Source organism: Chrysemys picta, chromosome 4 (assembly GCF_011386835.1).
Source record: "Chrysemys picta bellii isolate R12L10 chromosome 4, ASM1138683v2, whole genome shotgun sequence".
Taxonomy (NCBI): Eukaryota; Metazoa; Chordata; order Testudines; family Emydidae; genus Chrysemys; species Chrysemys picta.
Window position 1 is genome coordinate 121,620,437 of NC_088794.1, and position 24,432 is coordinate 121,644,868.

Genomic DNA, 24,432 nt, shown 5'->3' on the forward strand with positions numbered 1-24,432 from the left:
GAGTATCAAGGGATGAGTCAAAAGCCCAAGTTCAATCTAAAGCTTTTCATGAGAAAACGGAAATCAGCAATGATGTTTTTCACCACAAACAATGCAGTTGTCATTTGTGGCTCCCCACTGAAACCAGAAATTGAAGTAAGTGTTAAAGAAAGAAGGGGAAATGAAAATTTCATCCATGTACAATTTAAGGCACTCATCTTTTCTAATGTAAAGTTACAAAAGTAGTCACCTGTTAAGAAAATGAAATCCGATTGCATTCTTCCTCACTCTGAGACATCATTACATTCAGTTAACTGAAAAATATCCATGCACAACAAATGAGCTGCTGTCCATAGTTACAATAAAAAGAACTGCAGGCTGCAGCCAGTTTTGGCCAGTTATGTTTGGGTTTATTATAACAAGAATTCGTATTAATAATGCACTATGCAGACCTAGCATAGGAGAAGCAATATCGTACATAAAGAATACACTGCTCCAAATTCAGAGGTGATGTGTATGTTAGACCACCTTTATATTCAATTGGATTTCCTTACACTCTGATTCCCTTAAAACTACTTCCTCCACTTTATTGATGTCTAAGGGTATGTCTATACTTACCTCCGGGTTCGGCGGTAAGCAATCGATCTTCTGGGATCGATTTATCGTGTCTTGTCTAGACACGATAAATCGATCCCGGAAGTGCTCGCCGTCGACGTCGGTACTCCTGCTCTGCGAGAGGAGTACGCGCAGTCGACGGGGGAGCCTGCCTGCCACGTGTGGACCTGCGGTAAGTACCTTGTATTTCGAACTAAGGTACTTCGACTTCAGCTACGTTATTCATGTAGCTGAAGTTGTGTATCTTAGTTCGAACTGGGGGGTTAGTGTGGACCATCCCTAAGTTAGCGCCACACATCTGTTGAGAAGATATATAAAAGCATACCTTAAAGATACTGCCACTCTAATTTAACATACACCTTCTTCCAACATTTCAGTATGTCAGTTAAACCAACTTTGACTCTTTTAGACATTGGTAGATTGAGTGTAAGTAACTGTAAAGGAATCTAAGTTAGTATAAGGGGGTGTTACACGGTTTAGAGTGGATCATGACCATGACTGCCAGCCTCAGAGCAGAATGTCTAGAAGCAGGACAGAGATCCCAAACTGGTGGTATGTTCTGTAATTAGATTTCACCATCCCAGTAACAAGTGTGAACTCCTAGAGCACCCTAACAGTCTTACCATGGAGTCACAGACAGTTCCCTTGGGTATTCCAGTCTATCTTGCCACCCAGGCAAGATGGACTTAGTGATAGTCAGTTGCTATACACCAAAGATCACAAAATATTCAGGTTACTTCCAGTCCCAAGAGACCAGTCACTTGTTCAATTTGTATCTTAGATATCTCACCAAAGACAATGCTTTGTAGCCAATCCTGTAATAAACTAACTAAAGATTTAGTAACTAGGAAAAAGAAGTGAGAGAGTTATTACAAGGTTAAATTAGACAAACATATACACACAAATGAATTACAGTCTATGGTTTTAAAGGTGACAGAGTTGAAGTAGTCTGTCAGTTCTGTATGTCTCTTAGGGCTAACCCGGTTTGACCCTGGGGAATCACCGCTTTTTGTCCATAGCTCCAGCGCTGTGAGAGTCCAAACAGCAAAAGAGATGAACATTTTTCCTGTCAGCTATTTTTATTTTCTTCTTTCAGAACTCAAGCCAATGGGATGAGCCCTTTTGTACATAGCCTCTTCATGGTGTGAGAAGGCAATTAACAAAGTCTTTGTACTGTGATGTTCCACAATGCCCACTTAGTTTTGATAGCCCTTCTTGATGGGAGACGATCCCTCCTGACTGGGTTCACAGTTTCACAGAAAACATTTTTACAGTTATAAAGCAAAAACTTAAATATTACCTGATAGCATGTGATAAGGATATTATAAATGAGATTAATGCATGCAGCAATTTACAAGCATTTCATGAAGTCTAAACACTAACACACTGTTATAAGTTCAATCCTTATCTTAACCATACTAACACACACGTGAAACAGACTGGTTTCCAGCAATTAATTTGTCAGTGCTCAGTTGAAGCCTAAAGCCTTGGCAAGAGCTGGAACCTGGTCTGCCAGCATCAAGTGGGGAGGGGTTATCTCAGTTAATGTAATAGGTCTAAGTCAGTGTACCTGGGATACTAAATTTACATGTCACCTTTGAGTTTGAGCCTGTGTGTCCAAGGGAATCTAAATTATTAAGTCTAAATGAATCAAAGTAAATCTAGAGGGAGCCTAAATTGGTGACACATTAATACTGAATTGGAAGAAATGAAAATTACATCAAGATCATTTTGGGCATTTATATAATCTCTAGGATAGCCACAGGCATTATTACTGAGACAGATTCTTAACTACTTGTATTTACAGGAAAGCTCTCTTAGATTTCAAAGGAAATTATGAAAGGGTTAAATACAAATACAAATACTAGATGAAACATCCCAAATATTGATATTCTCTCCCACCCTCAACACATACATCCTCATCGGCAGTCCCTCAATTCGAGAATGAGCTCTACCACAGATTTACGTATGGGTCCTCCTGAGATGACTCAGGAGTCCGATCCTGGAACCACAGATCTGCCCTCAGTAGGTACAGACATTTCCTGGCAGGTCAGCTGCCTGCTGGGATAAAGTTCTTTTTTTTCCCTTCCTTCTCTCTATCTCTTTTCAGCTTCAAGGGCAAGGCGCTTCTCCTTGAAGTGAACCACTGCCTGATGGAGGATGTGGCGCCATTGACGTCAGTTGGTGACTTGCTCTTCCCAGCTTGTGATGTCCTCATCAGTTGTCTTGATATATGCTTTCAGTGTGTCTTTGTAGCATTACATCCTAAAATGTATTCAAAGACCTATGATAAGGCCTGGCAGAATTCTATTTTTTTTTTTGACAGATATCAGTGTTTATTTTAAGCTTTTTTAAAATATTTTTATCAATTTAAGATTGTACAATTGTGTGAAATTAAGGGTTTTAAGCATTTTTATTATTATTTTTATCAATTTAAATTTCCATAGTTGCAGAAAATTATGGAGGGGAGGGCGGGGTCAGACAATATTTAATGACAGAAGTTGAGATTCCAAAATTTAAGGCTTTATAGCCATTAAAACACAAACTGTCAACATCACATGCCAAAATATATAAAGTAAATATCCTTAAATCAAACTACAATATGTTCTCAAGCACATTTTTCTTACCTTGCCTAGCTGCAAATTTCTATTATTGTCGATGGAATTATTTTTCTTTGGTCGGTGTGTGTATGGTGAATTCAACGTTTACCAACATTTACTGATAAAAATCAAATCCTTACTATCCTATATTTGATTAAATTATAAGGATTTGGAACCTGATTCTGATCTCATTTACATTTTTTTCTCAGTAATGTAACTCCAACTGACTTCACTGGAATTCTTTCTGATTTACTTTGGTGTAAATGAAAGCAGAATAATTTCCACAAAGAGCATGTGGTATCCAGGACTAATATAAGTGTAAACATACTTGTTTCTGAGTGAGAATGACTTCAACATTATGGAAAGGTCTCATTTTAGTTGAATGTGAATCAGCGTCCCACCTTCCTTAGGAACAAACAGAGAGAATTTCTCCGGAAAGAATATGAAGCCAAGTGTAGTAGATGTTAACTTAGACTTAGTACCCAGAGGTTCATGTGAACAGTACTGTCCACTGTGAGCTGAATTATCACTGAGAGCAGGAATATTACTGAAACTGACAGAATCATAATTCCTGAGTATGAAAGATGAAGGGAGTTGATGATGTCAGAAGTAGTTGGGCTCAGATTCATCTCATGTAATTCAGGCCAATGATAGTAAATTACTGGGTATTTTTCCAGCCAGTCTAGGGATAGTACTGTGTAGTGACAAAGCATGTGAAATCTATGTTCCTTGGGTCTGGGATTCTAGCATCATTAGCCATGGACAAGTGTTCCACGATCTCCTAGCAAAGAAAGTAAAAACAAACAACCAAAAAAAACATCCTATCAATTTATGGTATTATATGAATTCAGATAAAATGTCCACTCGTGCATGTCATCCCTAAGCAATGGCAAGACAGAAAAAGGAGCACATGCTTTTCAAAAGACTGCTGGAATATAAGCATACCTCATATCCATATTTGGTTTTATTGGCTTAACATGCAGCTCTTTAAGAATGCAGATTATCCCCAGCAGACATTTTAATGGGGCACAAATTGCATGCAGGTTTTTCAGCATCAATAAAGACAAGCCCAACAATGAAGTCTTTGCATGAAAGTAGACAGTTAAAAGTACAGCAAAAGAAATACCTTTAAAGATCAATGAAACATCTTGTAGCACTCAGGGGGAAAGATGTAGTGCATAATGGTGTGCCAATCCTGGAAGAACTATGCTATAGTTATGAAGCAATTTAAAATGCCATATTCAGCAGCACTCAGTTGCATTGTGTGGTGTATCAAATCCTGGACACAAAGTGGACCAATCTATAGAAAACATTGGAAAATAAATGAGACATTTCTATTTCAACCAGAATTGAATACAATCACATGACTCTCAACTGTTAAGACCTAACAGGGAAGGAACCCGAGGCTAGAGGTTAAGCAGTTAAAATAGGAAGTGGAGAATTTGTAGACTACTATGTATAACAAAGTGACTAGAGGCACTATGGTATAATCTTGGCCCCATTAGAGTCAATACCAAAAGTCTCTAACTTCAATAAGACCAGGATTTCAATCTATATTGCAAAGATATGCTTCTTACAGAGAAATCTTCCCATGTGATTTCACAGTGGTGCAAACTGTGTTGCCAACTGGAGGGAGCTTGATCAATTAGCAGCATGCATCTATATATGCGCCTTCCCCTTTGTAAAGTGCCTAGCAAACCATAGGTAATAATATATATTATCTATATTACACTGGAACCTAGAAGCCCCATTTGAGATCAAGGTCCCATTCTGTTAGGTGATGTACATAGTAAGAAACACTCTGCCCTGAAGAACTTACCACTTAAATACACAAGATAGACAAAGGGTTGGGAACTGAGGCACAGCAAAATTAAATCATTTGCTGAAGGTGACAGTGCCTGTGGCAGAACCATACATCAAACAATGATATCCTGAGTCCCAGTCCAATGCCTTAGCCACACAACCATCCTTCCTCTCAAAAAGTAATAATAATAAGAATTTTGCAGATTAACACAGCTGAGATTCTAACTCAGGTCCTGTGGTTTGCTTAGTAAACCAAAATGGTATCTATCCCTGGTTAAGTCAGTAGGCATTATGAAGCATCTAGATGCCATTACAATGTCTCTGCTGGATTTTTCTGTTTGAATGTATTAAATGTTATATGTATATATAACTATGTTATAATTTGGAAAATCCTGAAAGATTACAGTCACTGAAGATTTTCAAAGAAAAAGTAAGGGGTGAAGGCACAAAATTAAGAAAAGCAAAATTTAGATTTAATATGAGGACAAAATTCCTAACAGTGAGCTCTGTTAAGTAGAATGCCCATGGTTTGGGTCATTTCCAAATGTACTGGAGAAAGCACTGGGAATATACCATAATGAACCATCATGCACTGGCCATGGGACGGTGATGACTTAATTGTTCTATCTGTAAAATCTATGATTTTATGAAAGGCAATTTTCACAGACAAAAAACTGTAAACAGTAAACTTTCATGCTGTGAAGATCTGCATTCACTGGAGGACTTGGCAAAGTTTCATATTCATGAAGATATCTACGGTGAAATTGTGACCCCATTAGAGTGAATGGAAAAACTCCCATTGCTTTTAAGGAGGTTAGGATTTCACCCCAGGTTTAACAACGAAAGGAAAATGTGGTAGTTTGGCAGAGATGTATCTTTTCTGATTGCAGCTTCACTGTCAAAATTTCATTACTGAACTCTTTGGGGCAGGGATCAAAGTTTTTATTACATGTTTGTACAGTGCCTAGCATAACTGGGCCTCAATCCTGACTGAGCCACTAGGCATTATTGCAACACAAATAATTATTATGGCTAGAGATGGGCATGACCCATCGAGTTCTAGGTCAAGGTCCAAACTTACCCAAAGTTCATAGAGCTTGGTTCCAGTTTGGAATCTTACCTTAATCAGTTTTTTCCCCCTAGTTTGTAAAGAAGAGCCGGTCTTACTACCTAACCAATGTCCAGTGAAGTTAGTAGGAATCTTTCCATTTACTTCAACCAGCACTGGATGAGGCCCTTAACTACTATTTGGGGGGGGGGGGGGGGATTCTCATGATAGTTTAACAGCTTTTCAATAGCACTTTTGGTTTAGACTTTTCTTTAACAGAAATAGCCCAGAGTGCACCGCATTTACATTAATTTTAACCTGGACAGATGTTAGCCATTTACACCAAAGCAATTTAATCTTACAAGCACTGTATGAAATTATATAAATCTCTCAGAAAACAGAATTGCTCATCATTTGTTTCTAACCAGTATGATTGCTTCCAGATGGTAACTCAGATCATGACAGTAGCAGTGATAATACATGGAACATAGCGTAAAACTATAGTATGGTTTGGAAACTGGGCTAGTTAAATAGGCTTTGTACCAAGCCTTTCAAGATTCAAGTATTCTTAAAGTTATTCAAGCCTCAGTAATGTAAGGAGTTATTTTCCCACAATGTTTTAAAAACGTAATGGATTATTCTGATGGGGGGTGATGACAGGGAAAATCAAGTGAATATATTATTGAACTCCTTTGTCTGTTTTTATTTAGTCATAGGCACAGCATCACCTTTCAATTATTCTTAAAGTGAATTAAAGATGCAGATTGAGAGCCATGGCAATGGACATTCTCTATCTAGAGAACGTAGTACTGGCAATGTCTGCACAACCGTCCCCTATACAACATCAGTCCTGAGCTGGAAGAACCACCACAAGGTTTAGAAGAGTATCTAGGTTCTGCAGTCTGTTCTGTCCTTGGCTTCCCTACCAATGAGAGAGCCTACTGTGGTGGTGGGTTTTGTAATGTTGAAAAGTGTACAGTAGCAACAAATTTGAGATCACCAGCTCTTTCACATTGGTCACTGGACTGCATTAAATAGGAACAACTTTCAGTAGCTACTGATTTGAGCTGGATTTAAAGGTACAGCAGGGGTTTTCAAACTGGGGGTTGGGACCCCTCAGGGGGTCGTGAGGTTATTACATGGGGAGTCATGAGCTGTCAGCCTCCACCCCAAACCCTGCTTTATAATAGTGTTAAATATATTAAGAAGTGTTTTTAATGTATGAGGGGGGTCACACTAAGAGGCTTGCTGTGTGAAAGAGGTCACCAGTACAAAAGTCTGAGAACCCCTGAGGTACAGCCTAGAAGAGAAAGGCACTTGTTATTTGTGGTTTTGTCATTTCACATTCAGGCCAACATGAGATCAGCTTTTCTTTTGCAGCCCTGCAATCTTTGCCTGGCTCAGTGATGAGCTGGTCTCCCAATTCAGATTAAAGCCACCTAATGGTGGCTCTAAATTGTGCTGACATAGGAATTGTTATAGTTGATCAGACCAGTGAGCCATCTACCCCAGTATCCTAGTCACTCTCCTCCAGTGGAAAGAATTGGATGGTTCAGAGAAAGTGTATGAACCTTGCAATAGTCAGATATGGGGTAATCTGTCCCCAACATTAGGTCTCATCCTGATCTCTCACAGTTACAGGCTGGCATAAAGCACAAGCCCCCTACATTTTTATTGTAATTAATTATAACTGTGAATAGTCTTGATATCCATGTAAATAGCAAATCCTTTTAAAAATCAGATTAAATGCTGGATCTCAACAACTTCTAGTGGTGATGAGTGCCACAGGGTAATTTCACATTGTGTGAAATAGTATTTCCTCTTAGCAGTTTTGAATTTCCCACCCTTTAATTATATTGACTATACCCTTGTTCTTCTTGTGTCATGATGAGACAGGGAGAACAGAAGTTCCTGAACTACCTTCTCTAGGCCATTGTTTTATATACATCTGTCATGTCCCCTCTTATTCATCTCATTTCCAAGGGAGGCTATGCCAATCTTTTAAATCTCTTTTCGTATACAAGGGGGTGTTTTGATTTGTTTTTAGGGGGGTTGCCAATAACCACTTGAAGACATTCTAGCAACCAATAATACTGTGATGCAGGAACACTCTGGCCATACTCCCTTTTCCTGGAAACACCTCTTAGACCATGGATCAGGAGTAGGGATGGTAATCATTAAGGTGGTTGTACATCACTTCAGGATTTCCTGGAGGAAATCCTTTGGTTGCTGGATCTAGCATCTTTAAGGCTGGGAAATCACCAAAAGAGTATCCTAAAGGAGTAAAAAATCTGGCCCCTGGTACACAGCTCTATCAGTGTCAGAATGGTGTAGCAAGTAAAGCTGGTGGCATTTACACTCTATGTAAAGCTCATCCTAGTGTCTTAACTTTGAGAAGGATTATATTTCAAAGCACTGGTGCCATAATCTCTTCCTGGTTTTGCAATGGGGAACACACTTATAAAGCTTTTATTAAATTTTTAATATATTTCCTTTCCACGTGTATAAAATATTTCTTTGTGAATTAGAATCATTTAAGGGCTAATTACAGAAAGTGAAGATTGCATATTTCTCAGCTCAGTGGCTTTCAGATGCTGAACAAAACACCAAAATAAGAGTTTCAATAAAACTCAGCAAGGCAAGAAACTGTAAATAACATCTGTGAAAAAGGCTTGAAATGTCAATATGTTTGGATGTGAGTTTTCCAATTCATCCCTTCTGTTATAAGTGAATTATAATGAGAATCAAGAGGATGCCAAGCCTTTGAGGAGCTTGTTGAAAAATTGATTTACCTTTCACTATTATCCCACCTGTTGTATGAAAGGACAGACATGGAACATAGATCTGTAAAGTCACCTAAAATGCTTCTTAAATATTTTGAATCTTTGTTTGTATGTGCAGTGGCAATCACTTTCCAAAACAAAGAAAGCCAATAAATTCCATGTCTAACAGCCAACTGGCACCCATTAGGTACTGGCTCATGCTGGGAGCAATGCACAGCTGCACTGCCATGATATAAGAGACATTGTTCTTGAGGGAGCCAAAACAAACAGGACAGCGTATTTGCCTCACTGCTCTTTAGCCCTTTGGAGAAGTCCTATGGCCTGAGTTCTACAAGAGGTCAGACTAGATGAACACAATGGTCCCTTCTAGCCTACGAATCTATGAATCTACCACACTGCAGTGTGTGCTCTTCTCCACACAACTGGCTAGCTTCACATGCTGCTACCACAGGGGACATGTGAGGCCAATGACTTCTCCTCTTTTCACCCCATCCATATCCTCTTTGGGGTGGCTAGCACCAAAGGCGACCCTGGGCAACCTTCTCCGTGCGCACATCATGTGTACCTTGGACTTTCCTTCTCCGTGCCTCAGCCACCCCATCTGTAAAATGGAGATAATGATGCTTACATTCTTTGTATAATGCTTTGAGATCTATAGATGAAATTGCAATATGAGTGCTGGATGCTATTGAGACCTGAAACGGATCTTACTTATACTTAATAATCAGGACTAAATGAACTGAAAGTTAATGGTTTTATACTAGTGTTACAGAGAAGAAAAGAGAAGCATGTCTTTATTTGTTGTTAGCAAAAAAAAACCTACCGTCTCTGCATCCCATATTGCTTGACTGATCTGTACAATGTAATATAGGAATGAAATACAGTATATCTATTAACTGACCTGCAAAAATTAGCACAATCGATCAGGTAGGAAATAATTGACCTTTTAAGCAATTGTTAAGTTCTACTAATCTTATATAGCCTGCATTAGGTCATGACTTTTCTGTAAAGTTGTTTACACCAGATATTTGAAAGCAAATCTTCTGCAGGGCATGCCAACAAATGACACAGAATATTATTCTGTATGATATGAAGATATTGCTGATAATCCTGGAGTTTTCAGGAAAAGCACTGATTTTTCATCCCTTAATGTGAAGTATCCAGTGCCTTATTCTGTTTCCACACCCACACACATCTGGGTATGGGTGCGTAAGGGAAAGTGAGATGAATTGAGCCCTGGATGGGCATAAAATATTTTTTCTCCCCTGTCTCTACTAGTCCCATTTCAAGGGGAACCTTTCATTGATCCTCTTAGCAACTATCTGAGGCCTGCTCCTCTAATAGAATCATAGGAATTGCCACAGTGAATCATTCCAAAGGTCCACTAATCCGGTGTCTTGTCTCTGATGGTGGCCAGTACCAGCTGATTCAGAAGAAGGCAGAAGAAACCCTGCAGTAGGCAGTTATGGAATAACCTGCCAGCAGGACATAAGTAATTCCCATTGACTTCACTGCATATCCGAATGGGGAACAGGGTCCCTAGAATCTCATGGAAGGGACCTCAGAGGAGCTGTGCATTATAGCAGCAAAGTTATGTTAGTAACATGTATGGCAAGAGTTCAGCTTTAACTTCATTGTACGAGGAGAGTAACCACCCAAGTCTCCTCATGATATCACAAGATATGATGTGCAGCACACTAACTCTATTGTACTCAACATACTCAATGGAGTTACTGTGTGGCATGTCATCCTATATTTCTAGGCATCGAGGAAGTTAGCAAGGTAGAGGTGACATGCTGAGATTTTCTGAAAAGAACATTGTATGTTTCTCCTGGCAGAATCAAATGCTATTTGCACAACATTTAATTAAAACCCAGGACCAGTTAACATAAACGCCTAATGATGTAACAGCGCTTAATTTGTTAGAAAATACATTTATAGCTTCCACTTTGGATAGACAATGTAGGAGAAGAAAAGGTTGACAGGAGGATTTTTTGAGCTATTTCTAAATTCTTGCCATATTAATATAAATAGCCATTCACCCTTGTAAAATGGAATGCATCAAAAACCACGGGCATGAGGGTATGATTACTTTCAAGCAAGTTGGTAGCACATTAGTATTCTGAAAGGGGAGAAAAGCCTAACTTGGGCTTGCGGAGCCATGAGATTGATAGCCACCAGGAAAATGGTTTCTTTAATTAATTTTCTTCCAAAATTATCCAGACCATTAAAACTGCTTTAATACTTGCTTGCAGTGAGAATCAGTTCTGACTTATGAAATGCTGCTAAAACGAAGCAGACAAGTATGTAGGGGAAAATGCTTAAAAAGAAATCTAATTAAACCCATTTTAATACCTTTCATATTAACTAATAAGCATTTTCTCTGCAACCTAAGCTGAAAATATACATCTGGATATATATCTGCAGGTTAACATTTATTCATTCTTTTCCTGGTATAGCATTTTAATCTGCTATGACAGTGTCTAGTAAATGTGCAAGGGGGAAAAAAGAATGTAAATATTGATGGACTAGCCTAAAGAAGTGAGAATTTTATGACCAATAACAACATTTGTAGTTACACAAGCTAAGAGAAGGGTAAACAATATCTGGCTGCAGGATACAAGCTGATCACTGTAGGGTAGGAAGGATATTATTCAACTAGTTTGATGCACTGTGTCTGCACAGGGTGAGTGGGAGCAGTAATCTTCCTCAGAAGCATCCTTTACTGGCCATTAGCAGAGACAGCAGCACCATACTTAAAACTGCCTAAGTCAGAGAGCTGAGAATTTCTTCCATACAAGGGAATCTTGGTGGCATAAAACCAGCATAGCCTCCCTGGGCTATGGGCCAGGTCAGATAAGGAGTGTGCCAGGGTCAGGAGGAGTTACAGCTGAAGCAGAAATTATTCGGGTGATTCTGGGGTAGCGGAACAGTCCCTAAGGGAGAGTTCCACCTGGTGCAAGTTACAGAGGGGTTGTAATTTGTGCCTGAGCCAATTCAGACCTTGTCTGCCCTATAGGGCCAGGAGAGATGGCAATGTTACTTTGGGGTATGTCTATACTGCGATCAGAACAGCACATAGAGGCATACCCGAGCAAGCTTTGATCGAGCCAGATCACTAAAAATAGCAGAATAGCATTGGCAGCACAGGCAGCAGCATGGGCTAGCCACTCGAGTACATACCTAGGGTCTCAGACAGGAATGAGCAAACTCGGGTAGTTTGCCCATCCCGCTATCTTTGCCCCCATGGCAACACAGCTATTTTTAGCATGCTGGCCTACCTCAGCTGGAAACTACACCTCCTATTTCAGTGTAGACATGACCCTTTTCTCCCCTCCCTTCTGTGCATCGAGGTAACACTGGATGCAGCCCAGGATACAAGCCAATATGTTGTGCATGATGTGCCAAAGGGCTAACATATTTTAGTAATTTCTGTGGGCCCGATAGCTCCCTCTGCAGGAAAATCCCATATACGGAGCTGGAAAATCTTTGTGTATCAATTCATGGATTTTCCTTCTAATCACTACTTTGGACAGGCAGAAGGTTTGGTGGGCGAAATACAGATTTCTCCTAATCCCTGCAGATCTTGGCACACTTCCTGATGATAGGGGACATCTGTACAAAGGCCTAATTCCAGAGCTTCTTGTTCCTCCTTCTTCCCCTACCTGTGCTCCCGTTGCCTCAGTCCACCTTGGAGGAATTTCATTGAGAAGAGGAGCAACTAGCAGAAGATAAATACGAAAATACTGCCCCAGTAAGCATTATCATTTATATACAAGTCAAACTGTCTTAGGTGCTTTGCTGATAAATAAAAGATACACTTCCTGCCCTGCAGAGAGGGTGCTCCATGGGTGAGGGGGCTATGCTAGAAAGTGGAGGATGACGGTTCACTTCCTTCATCCACCCCAGACTCAGTTCCTCAACAGTAAAATAGATAACTTGCTCCTGCCTCAAACAGCTGTTGTGAGGCTAACTCCATAAAAGTCTGAAGTGCATAGACAGTATGGTAATGGGGGAGGGGGACCTGTGTAAATACCTAAAGGTAAATAGCTAGCCTCATGATTCTCCTATGAATAAGCATTATAATACCAATTTCACAGATGGGTGAATCAAAGCACAGAGGTTAGTGTGACAAGGCCACATATAGTACCTAGGAGTTCTGAATCTCATTTCATAAACCTAACTATTAAGTCACATTTGCTCCAATCATCTAATATAGAGTTCAATCCATTATACAGGTTGGATAACACTCAGGCCTTGATTCTCAACTGCTTTGCATCTAGGGTGACCAGACAGCAAGTGTGAAAAATCGGGATGGGGATGAGGGGTAATAGAAGCCTATATAAGAACAAGCCCCAAATATCGGGACTGTCCCTATAAAATCGGGACATCTGGTCACCCTATTTGCATCTTCTGTTGTCACTCTCACTTGTGTAAAGTAGGTGTAAAATACTTCAGTGTCAAATAGAAGCATTTTACAATCACATTGCTCAGGTACAAAAGACTCCACAGCCACCATGGCCTTGGAGATATAGGTCCAATGGATTAATTATTGGTTTCATTACATGGGTGAACGAACTGGTACTGATTAAAACAAAAACCAATATGAACTTGAACTGTAAATTCAGCCTGAAACCAAACATATCTGGAGGTTCCAAAAGTGTAAGTAACTTCATGTGATTATCATTATAGGATTTTCTTGCACCTCAAAATGTAAGACTTTTCCAAAAGTCATTTTCCTGATTCATGCTCTACTTAAAGATCACCCACATGTCCTAATTCTCCCACCTCCATCTGACAGTTACTTCTAAAGTATCACAACCTTAAGCAGTACTGTCAAGAAAAATCGTAAAACCCTAGAAAGATCAGTTAAAATTTCTAAGATGCACAGAATCTTGCAAATTACAGAAGGAAAAACCTGTTTGATGATCCACTTCATCTTCCAGACTGTCCAAAATTGTTCCCTTCAATATAGGTTCTACTTTTGTTCCCAGTCTTGTTTTATATGTCCCACAAGAGAAACTTCCAACACAATCCTTGGGAACTGTTCTGAAGCCTAGGGCATCTGTGAATTCATCAGATATTTTCTTAACAAGACTTTAAGGCAGAAAACATAAGAAGAGGGAACATTGCGGTATCTCTGCTTTTGGTAGGAAGTGCAACTCTAGCACTAAGCTTTTATTCCAACTAAGACAAAAATCTGTGCAGCACTCTCCTGGATTGAAGGCAGTCATTTGGAACTGTTACTGGCTCTCCTGGATTTAGCCAGGGGGGAGCTCTCCACATTCTCTCTAATAAAGCAGAACCAGAACTTTCAAATATATTAAGCTTCAATGATGCTAGACTGTGGATGACCTCTTTTTCAAAAGTAACACTACAGTGGATTCGCCTATTTGCTCGTATCTGAATGCTATAGTTAGCCTAGTTCAAAGACATTACAGAAAATTTCTTCTTCCCTTCCAGAGTCAACTTAGACATTTACTTTGCAACAGGTATTGTGCTACTGAACATTACCATTTTTGAAATGCAGAGTACAGAGAACTAGCTAAACAATGTGAGTAAGGAGAAGTTTGCAACTGGGTAAAGTACAGTGATGCTGATCTTTGGTTCTCCAGTGCAGTTTAGTCTCCAGGTCAGGGTAAAAAGCAAGAATATATATTCAAGAAAGTATGAAGCAACCTGCTTGGATTAGCTTTGCACTCATGAAAAAAATCAGTGGTTCACTGCTGTATCAATTCAAAATTCCATTATTTCATACAATGACAAAATGTTGGCAGTTGGCCAGCTACATGCCAGGTATAAATCAGAAGCTGTATGATTCAGCCTGAAGTCTTCACCAGGGCCAAAAGGCAAATGCAGAAGAGCACATCTTTATACATTTACTCCTTTAAAGAGGTGGCACTTTCAAACAATTCCATTTACACCATTGAATATATTTTCATTATATGAATCCAGCTTTATTTGGTTTTCTTTTATTAATATGAAGAAATGAATAAAAGAATATATAAACATAGGAGTGTGGGGATATATGGATCTTGATTTATACTCTAATAGGTGAGGATGGTTGATCACATGGTCAAAGTACAAAACTGGGAGTCAGGATTTCTGGCTCTCTCAAAGACTTCCTGTGTGACAGTGGGCAAGGCAAAATTTTCAAATGTGGCTATTTATTTTGAGTGTCTCAATTCTGGGGTATACAAAGTTGGATGTTCTTAAGATACTGAGACATGCAACAGTGACTAGTACCTAATGATGCATTGAGGAGTGGCTGCCACATGGAATCACAGGACCTGACCCAACGAGGTGCTGAGCATCTCTGCAATTTTTGGGCACGGTGCCCTTAATGAGGAGAGGGCAATGATTCACCATTCTCTGTGTCTAAACAGGATTTTGAAAAAAAAAATCTATATGCACTCAGTAGGACCATATAGACCAGGGATCGGCAACCTTTGGCACGCGGCCCACCAGGGTAAGCCCCCTGGTGGGCCGGGATGGTTTGTTCACCTGCCGCATCCGCATGTTTTGCCGATCACAGCGCCCACTGGTCCCAGAGGGGGACTGGGAGCAGGAAGGAAAAAATGTGGGGAGGGCAGCGGATTTCTCTGATCAATGAAAAGCCAATGGAGGAAATTAGGACTGGCTTGGCAAGGGGACTGGCAATAAAAACCAGTGGACCAAGGGGAAGGAGATAAGGAGGCGAGGATGGATGGGAAGATAGATCTGATGAGGAACCAGGGTGCAGGTGAAATACTGTGACTGCTCAGGGCAAAGACACTGGGTAAAAAACCAGGGTGGTGACATTGAGATTGGACCAGGACCCTGGGCAGGGGAATGGGACAGGGAGCAAGTGGGAAAGGGGAATGTGGGTAGTGGGGGAAGGACTGGAGGATAAGTTGGGGGAGGGAGACAGGCTGAATGAGGAGCTGGGAGGGGAAGAGCTGTTATTGGTTGGGTAAGGAGACTGGGACTGGAAGTGTGTGAGGATTGGAATGAGGAGTCCAGAGGGGTGAGATTAGGACTTGCTGGGCAAGGAGTTTGGAATTGTGATGAGACTCCTGAGCAGTGGGGCTGTCTCGGTGAGGAGAATGGGATTGGGAGTAGGAACCAGGGATAGGAAAAAGACAGAACTCGGATAGGGACAGGGCAGGCGGGTCATGCTTTGATGATATGGGCAGAAGAGTCTGTGCCTATTAGAGTACACTCCTCTCCAGAGCCTGGAATGGAACCTAAGATACCCAACTCTCACCATCCCTCTGCTATCAGCAAATATCTGTAAAACCCACTATCCAAGTGTCCCATCCCTCTCTAGTGCTGGTTCAAATAGAGGATTACAAGCTACTATGGCTATCAATTACTCTGCTAGCTCCAGTGGAAGAGGTCTTTGTGGTGGATCAAAAGACTTGTCCAGCATCCAAGCCTGCTGATGACCCATGTGGCTGTCAACATTATGATGCATGATGGAATTTCTGTTTGTTTCAGTTTGCTTTTCAAAAATTCTAGGAAATTACTTTAAAAACAACAACAAACAAACAAACAACCCTAAGCGAAAAGAACATTATTAAGATTGTACAGTCAAGCACTCAAAAGTAAGGAAATTCCAGAATTATGTTTGGCTGCACAATATTAATGTGGCCCTTTTGTGCATATGCATTATGATATAGTCTTTAATTACATGATCATATATTATTTTTCCCCAGGAGCCCTGCCTCATTCAGTGCCCAGAATGGACAGTACTCACTGAATGAGGAGCTATTGATATTTTGTTTTATCCTCATTGTTCAATGAGTGGCCCCATACTTTATTTATGGCACACTATTCAAACCCTGCTCTGAAGACAAAATTATTAATTTTCTCATGAGCTATTCTATGGAGTACATCATTAGAGTGTCTGAATGCTTTACAACTGTTAATGAATTTATTTTCACAACCCCCCTGTGTGATGTGGGGGGAGAGTATATTCTCTCAATTTTACAGATGGGTAACTGAGGCAGTGAGAGAGTTAGGTCAAAGGTATTCACTTATTTTGGGTGTCCCATCTGAGAATCTTAACAGCTGATTTTTCAGTGTATTTCACATTGATGTTGGACATTCAAGCCATCAAGCCTTTGTGGCTGCACAGGAACGGACTAAATGGTGAACGATCACTATGGCCGACTGTCTGGCTAAGCCAGGGATTGGCAACCTTTGCATGCGGCGCGCTAGGGTAAGCACATCCCTCGGCCTGCACCACTTCCCACAGCCCCCATTGGCCTGGGACGATGAACCGCAGCCAGTGGGAGTCACAATCGACCGAACCTGCGGATGCGGCAGGTAAACAAACCGGCCTGGCCGCCAGGGTGCTTAGCCTGGTGAGCCACCTGCCAAAGGTTGCCGATCCCTGGGCTAAGCATTGAAGAAGAAGCATTGTATAGCACTTTATATTGTCAAGCCCAGCAGCCATTGACTCCAGTTGCAGCTGTAAATGCTTTGAAATCAGACCCCGGCAGCTCAAATCAGGCACCCAGATAATGAGGAACAATAATTAGTGACTAATGGAAAGTTTGGTTAAAGTGACTTGTCCAGCATCACACAGGGACTATGGCAGAACCAGGGATAGAATCCAATTCTCCGGGAAAGTATTCAACTGCCTTTATAATTGAGGCCATCCTCTCTCTTCCTATAATCCCCTGCCTCATTGTGGCAGGGCGAAGACTCACCGGCACGGCACCTCCTGCTGGTCGTCCAGGGAATTAACTCTTTCCAGCCCGGAGCGCCCTCTGCAGGCCGGTGTCTCGCCTGCCGCTGGCCCCGTGTCCTTCCCAGACCCCAGTGCCCTTTGCTCAGGGGTTCTGCCCCCCGCAGTACCCCCTCACTCTGGGTTTCCCCTCCCAGGAGAACCCCCAACCCCCTATCCCCACCTTGCCTCAGTGGCTACTGCAAGTCTCCATTTAAGCCCCATCATGGGGGCAGACGGCAGACTGTATACCACTCATCATTGGCAAGGGGGGTTGGATCAGCTGTCTCTGCCTATTTCTGGGCTGCTCCTCTGCAGCCCTAGTACACTTTTGTGGGCCCTTATCTCAGCCTCCTAGGGGCTTTGCTAGGCTGGAGCTCCCCAGCTCCATCTGCCCTTCCCCAGCACTGCTCCACCCTAGGTACCCTTCTCAGCTTCCCAGGCAGCCAGGTCCTTCTCTCTCTAGGGTGCTAGAGAGAGTTCTTTTCAGCCTCTGGCCCTCAGCCCTCTTATAGGGCCAGCCAGGGCCGTCCTTAGGCATACGCAGCATACGCAGCTGCGGAGGGCACCATGAAATTTGGGGCACCAAATTGCCCCAAATTTCATAGTGACCTAGACAGCTGTGTGCTGCATAAGCGGCAGCACCAGCCCCGGCGACCAGTCCTATCCCTCAGCCAGCCCCCTCCCCGTGGGCTGCGCCCACTGCAAGGGGAGGGCCATCCCTGGGTGTAGGGCCCCGGACAACTCCCTCTGCCCCACCTCTTACTCTTCCCCCCTGCTCCGCCCCCAGCCTGCCCCCATTCCACCTCTTCCCCCAGTGACCCGGCACTCACTGTCAGCGGCAGGAAGGGGAGCAACCCGGCCCCAGCCCACTCCACTCCGCCAGCTCCCAGCCACATTGCTCCACTTCCCGCCGCCGGTGAGTGTAGGGAGGTTGGGGAAAGGATCACCCCCTGCACTCACTGGCGGCGGGAAGCAGAGCAACACGGCCCCAGCCTGCTCCGCTTCCCTAACCCTGGCCCCAGCCATATCGCTCGGGGGAAGGGATTTGGGGGAAGGGATTCTCCTCCCCGACTCACCAGTGGCGGGAAGCGGAGCACCGTGGCTGGGAGCTGGCGGAGTAGAGCGGGCTGGGGCCAGGCTGCTCCGCTTCCCGCCGCCGCCAGTGAGTACTGGGGGATCCCTTCCCCCAAATCCCTTCCCTCGAGTGACACGGCTGGGGCCAGGGTGAGGGAAGCGAAGCAGGCTGCTCCCGGCCCCCCGCTAATCCCCCGGACCACTCTGGGCCTGTGGGGCCCCAAAAGTGCCCTCCCTCCACCGTTCCTGCTTCCCAGACCCTGGGGAAGGTGGAGGCCTGGGGCCCCACACAGCCCTCCCGTGGGGGGGCTGCATAGAGCACCCAAATAGCTAGGGACGGCCCTCGGGCCAGCTGTGGCCTGATTGGGGCATGGCCCCACCTGTGTCTGCTTCCCCCAATCAGCCTAGCATTTCTCCGCCACAGCCCTCTCCAGGGCTGCTTTAACCTCCTCAGGGCAGGAGCGGGGTGACCATCCCGCTACACTCATTCATTACAAATCTTCTAACTTCTGCAAAAGATGAGTCTGGGGTCCTACAAAGAACAGCCTGCTTCACTACACAACTCTGATTCATCCCAGGAGCAGCTCCATCCTGTGCATGGACTGTAACAGGGGTCCTGTGTAGGGCTGAGAATGCGGGGAAAACTTAAAAATAATCAATGCTATCAGTCCCACCCATATTATCTATTTACAAATTATATTTTTGATAGCTAACTAGCTAGCTAGATAAAAGGCAATAGTTACATAGGCTTTCTACTGACTTTACCAGTACAAAATTCAGGATACAAAAATTATGAGTTAAATACTTGCCTTTGCAGTATATTGAATACATAACATTCTTTTAACAATGTCTGCTTTTCTACTGTGCCCTGGAGATGACAAAGACTGTCTACCACAAGGATGCAGTAACCTGAGAAGGAGTCACTACAAAGCATGAATTACTATTCATGAACTATTTTTTGCTCCAAAGCATATTTTTTTTAAAAATACACTGGTTTTCTGCCCACATGACAGTTTCTAAATTAAATCTATCCCTGAAGGCAGATCTAACTCCTGCCACTCATTGACATTGTGTTCACTTAACAATGGTCATGTAACTATTTTGCTGTTAAAATACATATATATTAGGTTCATAGCAGTCTATATTATAGCACAGAGCCCATGCTGTCTCAGAGATACAAAAACACATTCAGTGATATATGTGCTGTGAACTTAACAAAAGTGACTGAAGGTCAGTCTTTCTTTGGGACACACACAAAAAGAAAAAAGGTACATCTCCATGCCCCAATTTCCTCTTTGTTGAATATCTGGATGTGTTTATTTCACTTGCATGTCACCAGATAAACAGGGGTGTTTAAGTTAATTGCAGAAGATCTGAGTCATTAGGTCTCTGGATACTACACAGCAGGGAACAATCCTGCACTGGCTCCATGAATGGATGGATGCTTGAATAGGTCTTATCTGTCTCTAACATACTGTGAATGTGTTTAATGGAAGTTTGGGTTATGGAGACACCTAGGAAGGATGTGAAAACAATACCTGAAAGGATGGGCCATAGCCCCGGGATGGGGGCTATTGACTCCGCAGCCAGTTGTTCACTCCTGCTGAACAGGCTGGTCAAACTGCAGTGATTTTGAGAGCGGACTGCATGGAATCCATAAACAGGGACAAAAAAAAAAAATCCAGTGACAGTAGCCACATTGGAGACACTGGGGATGTTCTGATGGAAAAGGGTTGGGGCGGTGGAAACTTGCCCCATCCTGTGGTCATGGGGACTGATTGCAATCCATTCCCTTTAAGGAGAAGCAGGGAGGCCTAGGGGGAAGAAGCCTCAATGGGGAATAAGGAAAAGAGGGGCTGAGTTTAAGCCAGAAACCCCTAAACAGAAAACAACAAGCCAGGAAAAGCCAGGGAAAAGGAGAAGTGGGAAAGTGAAAAGCCTAAACAAATACCAACAAGCCAAGAAAGTGAGGCCCAGGTGAATACCAGGGCAGAAGAGAAGCCAGAAAAGGGAGTGAAGGATCAGGGGTCATCCACACAAGGACAACCCGAAGAAAGGGCAGGAGATATACCCCAGTTAGGGAGCCCAGACAAGGGAGTGACTCCCCAAAGGCCTAACTCCTAAGAGGGATCTGAGACCATTGGCGTTTGAGGAGTTGGTTGGGAAAGAAACTTAGCTGGCTGTACAAGGGGTGGGGTAGATCCCTATCCACAGTCACGTTGTCTCTGGTGTGATGGCTTATGGGATGAAATTGAATTGTGGGGTAAAACCCACCTAAAGAGTGCTTATTCTATGGGTAGACAATGGGAAACCCTCACAGGTGACCCCAAGAAAGGCAGACTAAGGGAACTTAAGGGGTGGTGAGGGATCACCACTTTCAAAAGGAATAGAGCTCAGTCAGGGAGAAAGCTGAGCCCTAGAGGGAAAGGGGGACCCTAGCCAAGCTAGAAATATGAAGGTGGGAGGTATGTGACAGGGTGCTGTTAACAGCTTTAGCTTGGTTTCAGAGTAGCAGCCGTGTTAGTCTGTGGGCTCTGTGAAAGCTACCACGCGGATCACTTAAGCACAGCCAGTGCCCTGGGTGTTCTAAGGTAAAAGGGGGGCACTTACACCTGCTGGTGGAGGAACATCTGTCACTCCTGAGGGCATTCTCCACCAAAAAAATTAAATATTCTGCACACAATATTTTAAAATTCTGCAAGCTTTATTTGTCAATAAATAAATGCACTGACTCCAGCATGGCAGGGAGAGCCACTGGCTGTACGAAGGTGGGAGATCACCCTGCAGCCTCCCCACCCTCCATTCCTAGGACACGGATTCAGTGGTGAGGCTGCACCTGACTCTGACATAGCACAAGGCCTGGGCCTGCCCCAGAAACACCCTGGAGTCCTGCCCCTCTGCAATAGGAGCACCAGGTGTGCGGCAGGCAGGCTCAACCAGGCAGGATCCAAGTGTGGAGGGGCTCAGAGTGGGGGGGTGAAAGGATTTTGTGTGAGACAATCTAGGTGCAGGCAGTTCAGTCGGGGGTCTAGCTGTGGGGGGATCTGGATGCTCAGAGGCTCGTCATGGGGGTTCCTGGTGCAGGGGCAATGGGACTCTGCAGGGGCTTCCAGGTGAAAATGGTTGGGGCTCAGCAGAGGGGTCTGGGTGCTGGGAAAATGGGGCCTGGTGGGGGTCTGGGTGCAGCTAGTTGAGGGTCAGTGGTATGGGGGTCCAGATGGGGGGCTCAGGGTGGTGCAGGGGGTGGGGCTCGTCAGGGTGGGGTTTTAGTACAGGGAGCTCAGTGGGGGGTGGTCTGGGTGCAGAGGTGGGGGTCCGGAGGCAGGGGTCTGGGTGCAGGGGGGCTCCAGATGCAGGGGTTGAGGTTCAGTGAGGTGGGGTTCGGGTATGGAGGGCTAGGGGGGGGTTGTGTGTACAGGGTGAGGGTTGGCGGGGGTGTCTGGGTATGGGAGGTCCAGATGCATGGGGGTTGGGTGGATTGGGGAGCCGCTCCCCATTCAGTGATCCCTCCCCACGCAGCAGAGGAGCGATGGGGCCAGGAAGCAGGGGAGGACGCTGAGCTTCCTGGAGCTGGGGGAGGTTTCTGAGAAGTGGGTCTGACACAGCCCCAGCCACTCCTTACAGGGGAAAAGGAAGTCCTGGCCTCTCCTGCCTCCAGCCCAGCCAGGGTAGGAGCCACTGGCTGGGATGTCCCCGACCCTGTGGTGATTTACCTCTCCACCAGCTGCTCCGGATGCCTGGAATGATGTACTTGCCCAGCTAGGGAGTGGTCCGTAACTGCTCTTGCAGCTTCCCTTTGCTTCCCTGTCAGAAAGTCATTTTTCTGTGGGGAAGCAAAGAAATCTCCGTGTGCGCAGAATTCCTCCAGGAGTAATCTGTTTGATTAGATACATAGCCCCAGAACAAACCACCAAGACTTATTTGAATATGCCAGACTGAAGTATTGATACAAAAAAAGTAGTCAGCATAAAGGAGAATACATGCATAACTCCAAAGGCACTGCCTCGTCTATACTGCTACTGCATTGTAGCTGGTGTAAATGACTTAAACATTGCAGCAGATGGGAGGGAACTCTCTCTCCATGTGGAGGTGCAATACACAATAAAAGGTAAGAACCGATAAACTGGTGCTCTTTCATATCTAAAAGGGAAGCACAGTGATCGAAGCTGATTAATAAAGTCATAGATTATCAAGCCAAAAGGGACCATTGTGATCACCTAGTCTGACCTCCAGTATAACACAAGTCAGAGAACTTCCTTCAATTAATTCCTGTTTGAGCTGGAGCACATTTGAAAAAAAAAATCCAATCTTAATTTGAAAAGTACCAGGGATGGAGAATCCACATGATCCTTGATAAATTCTTCCATTGGTTAATGTTTTCAGTCTGAATTTGTCTAGCTTCAATTTCCAACCATTGGATTCTGGTATACCTTTGTCTGGTGTACTGAAATTATCAAATTTATGTTCCACATCTAAGTGCTGATAGACTGTGATCAAGTCACCTCTTAACATGCTCTTTGTTAAGATAATTAGATTGAGCTCTTTCAGTCTCTCACAATAAAGCATGCTTTCCAATCCTTCAACCATTCTCTTGGTTTTTCTCCAAACCCTCTCCAATTTACCAACATCCTTCTTGAACTATAGACACCAGAAGTGGACACAGTATTGCAGCAGTGGTCACACCAGTGCCAAATACAAAGGTAATACAATCACTCTACTCCTACTCAATATTTCCATTCATACATCCAAGGGTTGCGTTACTTCTTTGGGCCATAGAATTGCACTGGGATCTCATGTTCTGACTATCTATCATCATCCCCAAGTCTTTTTCAGAGTCACTGCTTCCCAGTACAGCCTCCCATCCTATAAGTATATGTAAATGTAAAATAACTACTGATAAAGTTTGCAGATGACACAAAGATTGAGGGGGTGATAAATAATGAAAAGGACATGTCTGAAGATCTGGATCATTTGGTAAGCTGAGTGAAAGCAAACAATATGCATTTTAATAAGGCTAAATGTACACGCATACATTTAGGAGCCCTGAAGAAGGGGTACTGCAGAGGCACCCCTGGCCACCAGGCGGCCGCAAGTGGTGGCCACTCAGTGGCAAAAACCTAGAAGGAAATTCTGACTATCAAAAAAAGAAAAAAGAAACTAACAACAAGTAGAAGAGCCCAAGAGTAATAAACGTTCCTGGAGAGGTCAGGAAAGCAGAAACTGCCATCTTCTTCAGTAGCAGTTTTTGCCTTTCTTAAACATGAGCCCTGCAGCCATATGATAGCATGTGTATACCATATAGGGCTCAGGAGAGAAGCCAATTCAGCAAACTGTCTTCTGGGATGATAGACTCATTCCAGCAAAAGAGACTATGAATCTTGTTTCAGTGGCAATAAAATCTTCTGTTCACCCAAATTCTCCTAGGAGTCGACAAGAAAAAGTGCTAGATTTAACTTCATTAGGAAAACCATCAGTAAATCTGACATTTGCAGTGATGTAGGGTACCTCTCCACCTTAATCCTAGACCTGTATAGAACCACAATAAAGTCTGGGAGTAGAGATAGGTAAATACTTGATTTAAACATAGATTATGGCATGGAGACATAATGTTTTCAGAACTGGATAGCTAAGTGTAGTAGCTAGCCAGTCTTGCGCTCTGTATTATCTGAGAACAGTTACAATTAATGCACATGATATAACATTTTGCATTGTGCATTTGAACCTGATATAACAAGGCTGCTTTATTTTTTTGCCATATTCATCCATCACTGGAATAACCTTTGGCAGGAAAGAACTCTAACTTGCCAGCATACA

At 43.3% G+C, this 24,432-nt stretch overlaps 1 long non-coding RNA gene across 2 annotated transcripts in view; it reads right to left on the bottom strand.

Annotated features, from left to right (window-relative positions):
• Window positions 1-367: 367 nt before the first annotated feature.
• Window positions 368-24,432, bottom strand: part of LOC135983182 (uncharacterized) — a 98,612-nt gene continuing 74,547 nt past the window's right edge. For both annotated transcript variants that reach the window (XR_010600719.1, XR_010600720.1), the window contains 2 exons: window positions 4,321-4,494; window positions 368-2,859 (listed from right to left, as the gene is read on the bottom strand). This is a non-coding gene — a long non-coding RNA (uncharacterized LOC135983182). The remainder of the gene's footprint in view (window positions 2,860-4,320; window positions 4,495-24,432) is intronic.